This window comes from Topomyia yanbarensis, chromosome 2 (genome assembly GCF_030247195.1).
Source record: "Topomyia yanbarensis strain Yona2022 chromosome 2, ASM3024719v1, whole genome shotgun sequence".
In the NCBI taxonomy this organism is placed as follows: Eukaryota; Metazoa; Arthropoda; class Insecta; order Diptera; family Culicidae; genus Topomyia; species Topomyia yanbarensis.
Genome location: NC_080671.1, coordinates 119,971,715 through 119,982,659, shown reverse-complemented (window position 1 = coordinate 119,982,659; position 10,945 = coordinate 119,971,715). Strand labels below are relative to the sequence as shown.

At 37.3% G+C, this 10,945-nt stretch overlaps 1 protein-coding gene across 1 annotated transcript in view; it reads left to right on the top strand.

Annotated features, from left to right (window-relative positions):
* The first annotated feature begins 410 nt into the window (after positions 1 to 410).
* The window catches only part of LOC131679398 (dual specificity calcium/calmodulin-dependent 3',5'-cyclic nucleotide phosphodiesterase 1-like), a 796,874-nt gene continuing 786,339 nt past the window's right edge, over positions 411 to 10,945 (top strand). Inside the window, exon 1 of the mRNA XM_058960126.1 lies at positions 411 to 609. The gene's annotated coding sequence lies outside the window, so the exon portion shown is untranslated. The remainder of the gene's footprint in view (positions 610 to 10,945) is intronic.

Here is a 10,945-nt window from a genome sequence, read left to right as displayed (position 1 = left end):
CTGATACCAACAAAATCAATGCTCTCGCGTAACTCTCAGTACCAATGCCAAGAGCACAGAGCACTTCGGTCACCATGGTGAGCGTTGGGAAAGCTTCTGTTTTGTAGGTTTCCACTCCCCCCGCCAACAATGCAAATCGATCCCCGTGCCGGGCGGTCGGTGGCGTGTGCGTCCTGTGGATGGTGGTTCGTAGCTTTTTGTTCGCTCGCGACCACCGTCAACCAGGCGCTCGTTGCTCCCGTTTGCTGGCTTCGCTGCGTTTGTATCGGTTTGATAACGTGGTCTTGCAAGCCCAATGGGAAGAGGCAGGGTGATGGTGGTGGCGTCGGGGTTTGTTGTGGAATACTTTGGCGAGAGTAAATCGCTTTGCTGCTGTCAGCCACACAGCCGAAATCGTTTGCCAAGTTTGAAGTTCAGTCCTGTTTCAGGAAACACGTGCTCCAGACGGGACTGCTAGTTGGGTCTTTCGGTCGCTTGTGTTTTCCTGTTGTTCGGTACAAATCGGTCAGCCGAGACCACCGTTGTTGGTCCGATACCAACTGGCAGTATTTAACAGTAAGAGATTGAAATCTCGGATCGTGCGGTTAAACCGGTGGGTGGTCTCTGATGGTGGGTGCGCTCGGTTATTTGTAACAGATTTGCCATGCAGGACTTTTATTACGGCTAGCATTTTTCTCAGTGAGTGGTGTAAATGGATTTAATAGGATGTCAGTCCGTGCCAGTAATCGTGAAACAGATGTTACCAGCAGGCCATAGCAAGTGGGAGGTCTGAAAATTAGCTCAGTTTTCCCATCATCAGCAGTGTTAATCGTGTATTCTATGAAGCCTTGTTTTTCGATTACGGGAACATGTGGTGCAACAAATTCGCAGACCAAACGTTAGCCATCTAATTAAGCTCATATATTTCCGGACCGGAGAAATGTTTTACCTGTCCGAAAGCTCACCAGGTTTCTGTTTTTATTTTATTTTCTCCCTTGTGTAACAGCTCGCGTGGGTTGGACGATGTCGGTGAAGTGTGGGGATTATGATGGATAAAAATAGATTGCCCATCAGGTTGGCAGTAACATACTGGTTAATTTCGCTGGCGAAGTGAAGTAATTTTTTCCAGGTCAGTGTCAAGGCAAGCAAGGTACGAAAGCAGACATCATCTGTGCAGCTGGATGGAAGACAGAATAAAAGTGCAAATTTACGGATATTGAATTAACTGTGGCACTTTGTATGTTTCATCCGTATCGAGTTGTCCGGGTGTGGATGCATATGTTCACCGGTGCTCGAAACTGGTAGCGGTAGAATGTCAAGTTGCGAAACGAAGAATGGAAGCTGCGGAAGTGTTTTTTAAACATTCTAGGATTGGATAGTGTTAGTGATTGTGGTTTACTGTTTATGTTGCTTCTATCCATAACTATGGGATTTAGTCAATTTTTACCAATACAAAGTATGTTCAAATAAACCGTATTTCATTCATTTTGTTTCAAATTAGTACAGTTTTCGTATTCACTCACGGTTCCCACAACTTTGTATACAATGCAATATCTAATGCAACTGCTCTCCAGGGGGCAGATAAAATCAATATTTTTGATTAACGGCCTGTCTCATATAGACTGCATTTATTCTCTCTAAACTTGGCGTGTAGTTTGAAAAGAATATCGTGGCAACTTGAATTATTTATAAAAAACACAGTCCTTCATCAATCATTTCTAGTGACATATTTCAGAATGACAGAGACCTAATGGTTCATTTCGAGACTAGTTCTCGTTTCAGTGGAATCAGTCTTGTGCACCAAAGTCAAACCAATAAAGTCGTTCAATCGTCCGACGGACCGGATCGGATAGACTACGGGACTTTAGCTGACGTAATCCAGAGAAAGTTTTCGCGGCTAGCATGTCACTAGATAGATATTTTGTAATTTTAAGTTTATTTTCATGCACTTATTTGGAGCATGAAAATAAATGTAAAATTGAGTTCCAACCAAAATCCACACGACTTGTCGTGCTTTCTTCAATGAATTTTATTATAATTCTACAAGTGGATTAAAAATTACAGTTTCTTCAAACGGAAAACCAATGCACTTCAATGTATTTTTACACGCATATTGCTGTAAAATGAATGACAAGTAATATTACACGAATGAAAGTGTAAAATTGTATGCTTTTTGATGCTCTAATTGAGTACATTGATTTCAACGTAATTTTCAATCAAAGTTTTGATTCAATCTTTGTATGTTTACATTCGTATTGATTTACATGTCGTTTAAATTTCATTATTTTTTGTGTGTACATCACCCTGTTACAATCTATCTAGTGGCACATTTAAGTAGCTTGTAGTTATTTTCTTGCTTTAATTTAGCCCATCCATCGTCATACGAATCAGCTCCATCCAGTGGCGTAGCCAGGGGGGGGGGGGGGGTTTGGGGTTTAAACCCCCCCCCCCAAACCAAAATTAATTGGATTGAAAAAAAATTGATGCTGACGAATTTAATTTAATATTCCACAAAATATTTTTGGAAAAATATTCTCTGATCACTACATTGAGAACTGTGTTTAAAGCGTCATGAGAACTTTTGGAAAATTGTGGGAAGGGGATCTTGTAACTTATCTCTTAGCCAAAATCCCATAGTTGTCAAATTACTTCAATGTAAAATAAAATAACTGTCTGAATTATTATGAGCTCATTTTTGGAAAGATGCTTCAAAATATGGATTAGAGACAATTTTTCGAATGGGAATCTAAATTTGAATAGGTTGATTGCATATAAAACATAAGCTTGTTTTCCGAAAACTTACATACATTTCAACATTTGCTGAAAATGTATTTTTTTAGATTGTGTAGAGTTTAGACAACAATTCAATATGGTTAACAACAAGAATAACATTTCAGAAACTAGTTGAAAGCTGATGTAATTTTGTCTCTAGCAGGTCAGGATCGGTTTTATGAGCATTGGATTTTTGTTGTATTATCAACTATATGAATAGCCTCTTAGCAGGATGCAATGAATGGCGTACTAAAATTTTGTGTGCTACGTACTAGTACTGCAAGTTGTGAGGTTGACTAATGAAGAAAAGTAAAATTAATGCTCCATAAATTTTTAACGGTCACGATCACATTCATTCGAAACTGCCAAATTTCGATGTTAAGTAACATTGAAGAATTTCAAAACGTAAAACTGTTCATCTGCTGATAGAATAATTTTGACGGTTAATCCTCCTAGAAGTAATTATAGAGAAGAATTACTCTTCAAGCAAATTTGAGTCGAGACTTAATGTCTCCAGCAAAGTTTTCGAAAGTGCTATTTCAAACCACTTTGTCAAAGACATAAATATCCCACATATTCAGAGTATCGAAATATAGTAGTAGAAAACCTTTACAACAAGCTATTCTGAAATTACTGTATTTGATAAATCTCTTCTGCGGTAATTAAATAATAAATTCACATTGCGTTCAAGGTGCCTTTGAAGCTTACAAAAAAAATAAGGGAACTGGATTTAAAACAAATAATTCCCAGATATTAGAAGGACTCAAAAACACAAAGAGTGATTCCATTTTCAGGAGCTAGCATCAATTCGGCGCAAGCTTAGTCCGCCCACCAAGTTAGTGTCGGATTCTGATGAGATGAAGTCGAAACGCAAGTTTCAGTTCCATCCATCCATAATTTAGTTATAGGTTTTGTGTTCTCAACTCGCAATGATTGTTTCAAAAAATTTTATCCGTAGCACAGAAAAAAATAGTTTTCACCTAAATTTTTCTTCACTAAGAAGAAATATAGCAGGCCCAGTCCATTTAAATCCCTATATGTTGAATTTATGTAGCCTTCATATTTTCAACAAAATTGTTCGAAATGACATTATCAAAAACTTTGCTGAAGGCACCATGTCTCTTAATATTTTTGAAAAATTAATTCACCATAATTACCTCTATGAGAGTTAATCACTAAAATTTCAATATCAAAGCAGGCGCTGCTTTATGTTGATAACTTCCCGAAGTTGTCAAACCTTCAAAGTCAAAGATTATTATATTAGGTGATCTTGAACGTTGAAAATTTTTTAGATCATTGATCCCACTTTAAAAGATCGCAATTTTTTACTTCATTGACATATTATACAAGAAAATAATCTATAGAGGTTTGAAAACTGTTCCATGTTGATCCTTCTTGTTTGTAGACTGGAATGACATCTGTTAGACTACTTATGTTTTTGAGTTTTCAATAATTTATCAAACTCATATTAAATTTTAGCATTTTTTCAAAAAATTTGCGATTTTCATCAAAACCCCCTCCAAACCAAATTTCTGACTACGCCACTGGCTCCATCAGTTTTGCCCAAAAGCCACACACAAGCATGAGCTGCTACAGTTCATTTCGTTTCACTGAATCGTACGCCGCTTTGAAATCTATAAACAGATGATGAGTCTGCAAGTTGTATTTTTTTTTTAAATTCGTTCATTTGACATGGCTCATAGCGGTAGCCGTAGATCTTTTATACGTTTACAATACATGTAAAAATAAAAATAAAAACAAGAATTAATTAATTGGATCTCGTGCGCGCAACTTTTTATTGCGAGCGGAGACCTTTTTTCGCGAGGTCTGTTGGCAAACAGCGTCAGGGGGGTCAATTAATTCTCTCTTGTTTTTCACGTCCCGGTCGAAGCTGGCTTGGTGTCCGAGATCAGATGTTCTCCCTTGCTTCTTGCACTTATTGTTGATCAGTGTAAATCCGTCGTCATTGTTACTGCATTCGTTGCCGATGTTGCTTACAGTTGCTTTTGGGGTGCTGGATGATTCTTTTGCGGTTGTCATTATGGTGTGGACCTCTCTTCTTATATGGGGGTGATATTAACTAAACAGCACGATGCGTGCTCTTGCAGTGTTCAAAGTTGACTATATTTATTCGGAGATATAACTTATCCTAGCCTATGCAATTTGGAGGTACCTGAAGTCTTCATGTATTTGTGAGCCAATCATTGATCGCTACGTTGATCGTGAGAGAGGATATATTAGAAAGAGACCGCACGATCAACGCTGACACGCTACATGCAGCTTAGCAACAGTTTAGCCCGGTAACAGTGGGAAGGTAATATTTCTGTAAGCTCAGCAAGACGCAACGTGTGCATTTTACTGGGAATGACTGCGGGTCGATGACATGTGTGATACACATGCCACACCACCACTCTTTAGGGGAAAAATGATTGAAGATCATTTTAGATTCTGACTTCAAATACCTCTCACAAAATGTGGTAATTATAATCATTATATATAATCATATTATTTCGGTAAATTTCACTTTCTTACGTGCTACGCTCCTCTCTCCTTTTAGGAGGAATGATTTTACATGGTACTATCATTCATTAAGTATCATACAAGATTACTCGATTTTTATGAACTATTTTTTCGTTTTGGTTAACAATATTTTTGATTCTCACGTTGGGGTGTATTATTTCTATAACTTCGAATGGCCCATCATATACTGGGTCCAATTTTCGTCTTTTTTTCCTTTTTTAACAAAATTTTATCACCTATCGATACGTGTATTGGATTTGAAATTGGTTTTTGATTCTGTATTCTTATTGCTTTAGCTTTTTCAAGAAGAGTTTTTGTTTTTTCAGCCGTACATTGCAGCTTATATTTTAGTTCATTCATGTAGGATTCGTAATTGTAAATTGGATCTATTGAGGAAGCATTTGTAAATTGAGTTGGTATGTTAGCAAGTTTTCCAAATACTAACTCGAAAGGACTATACGTATGGACTGTATGAGGTGTGGTATTATAGCTGAAGGTGTAGTAGTTAAGCCATGAATCCCAATCGTCATGCTCATCATTAATGAAACTTCTCAAATATTCATTTAAGCATCGATGGTTTCTTTCCAGGCCTCCTATTGTTTCCGGATGATAACTTGTTGAGAATTTTTGTTGGATTTGCAACATTTTGCAGATGTTTTCGAAAATTTCATTTTTATATTCGGTTCCCAAATCGGATTTAATCGTATTAGGACATCCGTATATGAGCATACAATTTTCTACCAGGGCTTCAGCTAATGTATTTGATTGTTTGTCGGGTAACGGAGTTGCAATGATATATTCCGATAGGTCGCATTGAACTGTTAATGCGTATCTATTTCCATTCCTAGATTTGGTGAATGGTCCAATCGTGTCGATTGATATAAGATCAAAACATTTGATTGGAGTTGTCGTCTCTACAAATTTCTCATTTGTTTTCACTTTATGTTTATTTTGGCTACACTTCACACATAGTTTAATAAAATTTGCTATGGTTTGTTTCATGTCATGCCAGTAATATTTCGACCTTAATCGGTTGAATAATCTGCTAGTACCGGTGTGACCTCCCGTAGGCGTGTCATGGTTTTCAGAGATTATTTTATGTATAATTTCCTCATCGTTCATAATTTGTGCTGGTTGGTAGATGATAATTGGTAAATTTTTCAGGATTTTGCTGCATGCTTCTTTAAATGATTGTTGAGGAATCATAGTAAATATTATATCATCGTTTTTCAATGCTAGCATTTTAAAATTTATTTTGGCGGCCATTTCATCTAATGTCTGCAGACATCTTTGTAAATTAATGTTTTCACTTTTATAAAATAATTGCTCTTGTGCAAGAATTCTTTTCAGTGTTTTTGTCAAAATTCGTAATTTTAAGGCATTGTTGTTAAATTCAAATGTTACTTTCGGCATGTTAAATGCGTCAAGGTTATTCACCGATTCATAAGCTTTGAGGTGATCAGTCTCATCAGCGAATGAATTGGTTTGTGTGTCATTATCATTTTGTTTATATTGTAGCTTTGTCATGGACCTTGTTTGAATTGGCAAGATGGAAAGATTTTTAAGTTCCTCGGAGTCGACCATAATGCGAGAAAGAGCGTCGGCGCCAACATTCTCTTTTCCGCTTATGTGTTCAACGTCAAAGGTGTATTCTTCTAAATCTAACCTCATTCTGGTCAGTTTTGAATTAGGATTTTTCATTGGAAATAGGTAGACAAGAGGGCGGTGGTCTGTTTTCACCGTAAAACGTCTCCCGTACAGATATGTTCTAAAGTAGTTGATTGCCCAATGAATAGCTGTCAACTCTTGTTCAATAGTAGATTTGTTACTCTCACCTTTTGTAAATGTTTTACTAGCAAAAGCTATGGGTAACTCTATGTCATTGTACATTTGAGATAAGACAGCACCACAACCGATTTTGGATGCATCAGTGCTCAGAATAAATTTTTCATTGTAATTTGGGAATTGTAAAATTGTGGGTGATAATAATTTTTGTTTTAGATGTTCAAATGCCCCTTTGCAGTTAGCGTCCCATTCAAATTTAATACCTTTCTAAGAAAGGCTTTCTTTAAAAGTTTGTTTAAGGGAGCAGTAAATTCGGAAAAATATGGAATAAATCTTCGGTAATAATTACAGAAAGCAGTAAATCGTCTCACTTCGTCCGCATTTTGTGGTTCAGGGTAATTCAATATTGTTGAATATTTTGACTTATCGGGCTGAATTCCCTTACTAGATATGTGATGACCAAGATAGGTTACATCACCACGGAAAAACATACACTTCGACGGGTTCAATTTCAAGTTAAATTCTCGGAGTTTTTGAAAGACTCTTCCGAGATTCAAAAGGTGATGTTTTATTGAACACCCAACGATAATAATATCGGATATAAAGGAAAGCGCATTCCGGAGGAAGACCGCTCAAAGCTATGGTCATCATCCGTTGGAAGCTGGTCGGTGAAATGTTGAGTCCAAATGGGAGTCTATTGAATTCGTAATGACCGTTTGTGGTGGAGAAAGCAGTATATTTTTTTGAAGAATCCTTTAATTCAATCTGATGAAAACCAGACATTAAATCTAGTGTCGTAAAATACTTAGCTCTACCCAGTTGGTCGAGAATGTCGTCGATTCTGGGGAGCGGAAATTTGTCGGCAACGATAGTTTTGTTTAATCGTCTGAAATCGACTACAAGCCTCCAATTTTTATTCGTGCCTTCGTTAGACTTTTTAGGCACAAGCAAGATTGGGGAATTGTAGGGTGATACAGACGGGCGAATAATGTTGTCTTTTAGTAATTTGTTCACCTGTCCATCTATTTCTTTACGGTGGACCTCGGGAATACGGTAATTTTTAGTGTAGACTGGCGTTTGGTCACTTAGCAATATATCTTGCTTATAAAAATTATTGCACGTTAGGCTGTCATCTTGGAGCGCAAATATGTCACTAAACTCTGAGCATAAATTCGTTAGGCTTTGTTTAGCTTCATTTGGAACTCCATCCAGTATCAGTTCGGTTAAAAGCCGTTCGTGTCTATTCTGTGTATCAGTCTTGTTAAAAGTAAAAATTTCAAAATTTTCCAGTGGTTCGTATGTTCTGTTGAAGGTTTTGCTAATTTTGATCATTTCAGGGTTTGTATTGATTATTTTTATTAAATGATTTCTAGAGTTTACTATAGCTTTCGCATTAAAAACACCTGGAAGAATTTCTGCCGAATCCATGAAGTAATTTCCTCGAAGCAACCCAGAGTCGATAATTCTCAAAACTTCGCATCTGGGTGGTATTACGTCCACCCCAAGTAAGTTATCTTGTATGGTAAATTCAATTTCGGTGTTTTCATGTATTGCTGTGAGTAGCCAAGAATCATAATTAATACTGCAGTGGAATTTAGTAAGGAAATCCCGTCCTAGAATTCCATCGGTGGGGATTGGGAAGTCCTCGTTAATTATTTGAAATTTATGTTGGATTAGAGTATTATTTGGGCAAATGATATCTGTAGTAATTGTTCCAAGAGTTTGTAATTTTTGTTGGGTAATACCTGAGAGTGAACAGTTCTCATTAACATTAACCATTTCACACGAATTCACAATGTTTGATTTTAGTATTGAAATGTCTGCTCCTGTGTCCATCAAAAGGGTGCACACTTGATTGCAGACAGATAGTTTGATATTTATAAAATTCGTACAAGATGTACTTATATTGTAACATTTTAGCGTCTTGCAATATTGGCTAGCGCTACTTGTGGGTTTTGTAGAGATAATTGCTGATTGGACTGTTGGAATGTTTGCGTTGGGCCAATTGTGGTTCCCGTCATACCCCCAACGTCCAGGGGTTGGGGGGCCTGCATGTTTTCCGACTGAGCGTAGAAGACACGATTATGCGGATGAAAATTTCCGCCTCGAAAATGGTTTCGGTTCCCATATCCGTTACGATATCCACCTCTACCTCGAGATGAATTGTAATTATTCTGGTTACCGTGATTACGTCCGTGGTATGTATTCCCGCCGCGAGGTGCATTACCTCGGTTATAGCGCCCACGGTAGTTGCCTCTGGTGTTTATGTTAGAGGGATTTTTGTAATATAAAACTGTATTAGTCGCTTGAGTTTTTTCATTTTCATTGGCCTTGCTTATCGCGTCGGCAAGGGTTTCGAATTTACCGGCTTCAATTATTAATTGTGATTCCCTATTTTTAAGTCCGTTTGCCAATGCGTTTGTACCGGCTCTAACAGCTAGCCTAGATGCAGTGGCAATCGGAACGTTTTCTGCAACGTAAGCATTTTCAAGTTGCAAAGTGAGCTTTTCAACTTGCTCCGTGAATTTAGCTAATTCCGCAGTTTGTCTTTCGTTGGCTAATTTTGCGAGAAATACTTCAGGTGGGTTGGATGTCGAGCATCTTGCTTTCAGCCCATCGATAATGTCTTGAATTTGCTGTGGATTTTCACCCACGGCCGATCGAGCTTTTCCTGAAAGTTTTGATAATATTACTTGGATGGCAGTCGCTCTATTAGCATCATTTAATATTGTCTCTAAAGCCTTAATGGCAGCGATTATTCCGTTTAACTTGTCACTGCTGCCATCGAACTCGGGTATGAGCGTGGAAACAGTCTTAATTATGTCCATTAGTGACGTCATTTTGGGGGTTAGCCTTTTTGTAAAAATGATACCGGTTACTACTGCTTTAAATGAAACAATTTGCGAGATCCTTTTTTGTTGAACTAACAGTTTAGTATCTTTATATATCTTAAGTGCCTTTTCGAAAATTAATTTATTTTCAGGATTTTTTGATGTTTCGTATAATTTTTCTGCATAAGACCATCTGCTAAGCTTACTTTTTTGGACAATATTCTTTGTGAAAACCTGACATTTACTTTTGCTTTTAGGTCATCATGAATTTGTTTTAATTTATTGTATGGGTCATTCATTAGGTAAAGGTGCTTGGGTGAAGAAAATTATAGATAAATCAACTTACATATTATTGACATTAATAATATTCATCTTTTCCGCGGTTGCTTCTAGAGCTGCTAAATTTTAAACTTCATTCTTTTCGACGTGTTAGCAATCTTCGGTGTTCGTTCTCACTCCGGTGGCATGGTATATTTCAGCTCCAACTTCGGCAGCACGGTATGCTTCAGCTCTCGTTTCACTTCGCTGCTGTCTTCGTATACTCTTAACGCTGCACACGAATTCATTACACATCCGCGAGATTATTCAAAGATTTTCTCGCTTTATTGAAAGCTTGTTTCAGTAGTCTTTTTTTCGCGTATTTGTACAACGCAAACAATAATTGTATTGACACTAGTATTATTATCAATATCAACTTAATCTCATGACTTTCATGGAATTCTGAATGTACTTCTTGATTTTGTATCACGGTTATGTCTTTGTCACCGTTTGCTTCTATTTTCGGGCTGGATTTCTTATTGCCCATTTTTATTGTTAGTATTCAAAATTGTTCGATGTTGCGTTTAACGTCCAATCACCAATCACTAATCAATCAGACTTAGAGACTGCTTCAATCACTCCTATTTAACTGTTTCTACAATTTGCTAGACACATTGTCAAATTAGGCTACAAATTGGAATGTTATGATCGCACCCAACAACACAAAAGCATTCGTAAACTTTTTTGTTCGTCATCCTCAAAACGGAGAAGGTTGTCACTGGTCGCCATGTGGACCTCTC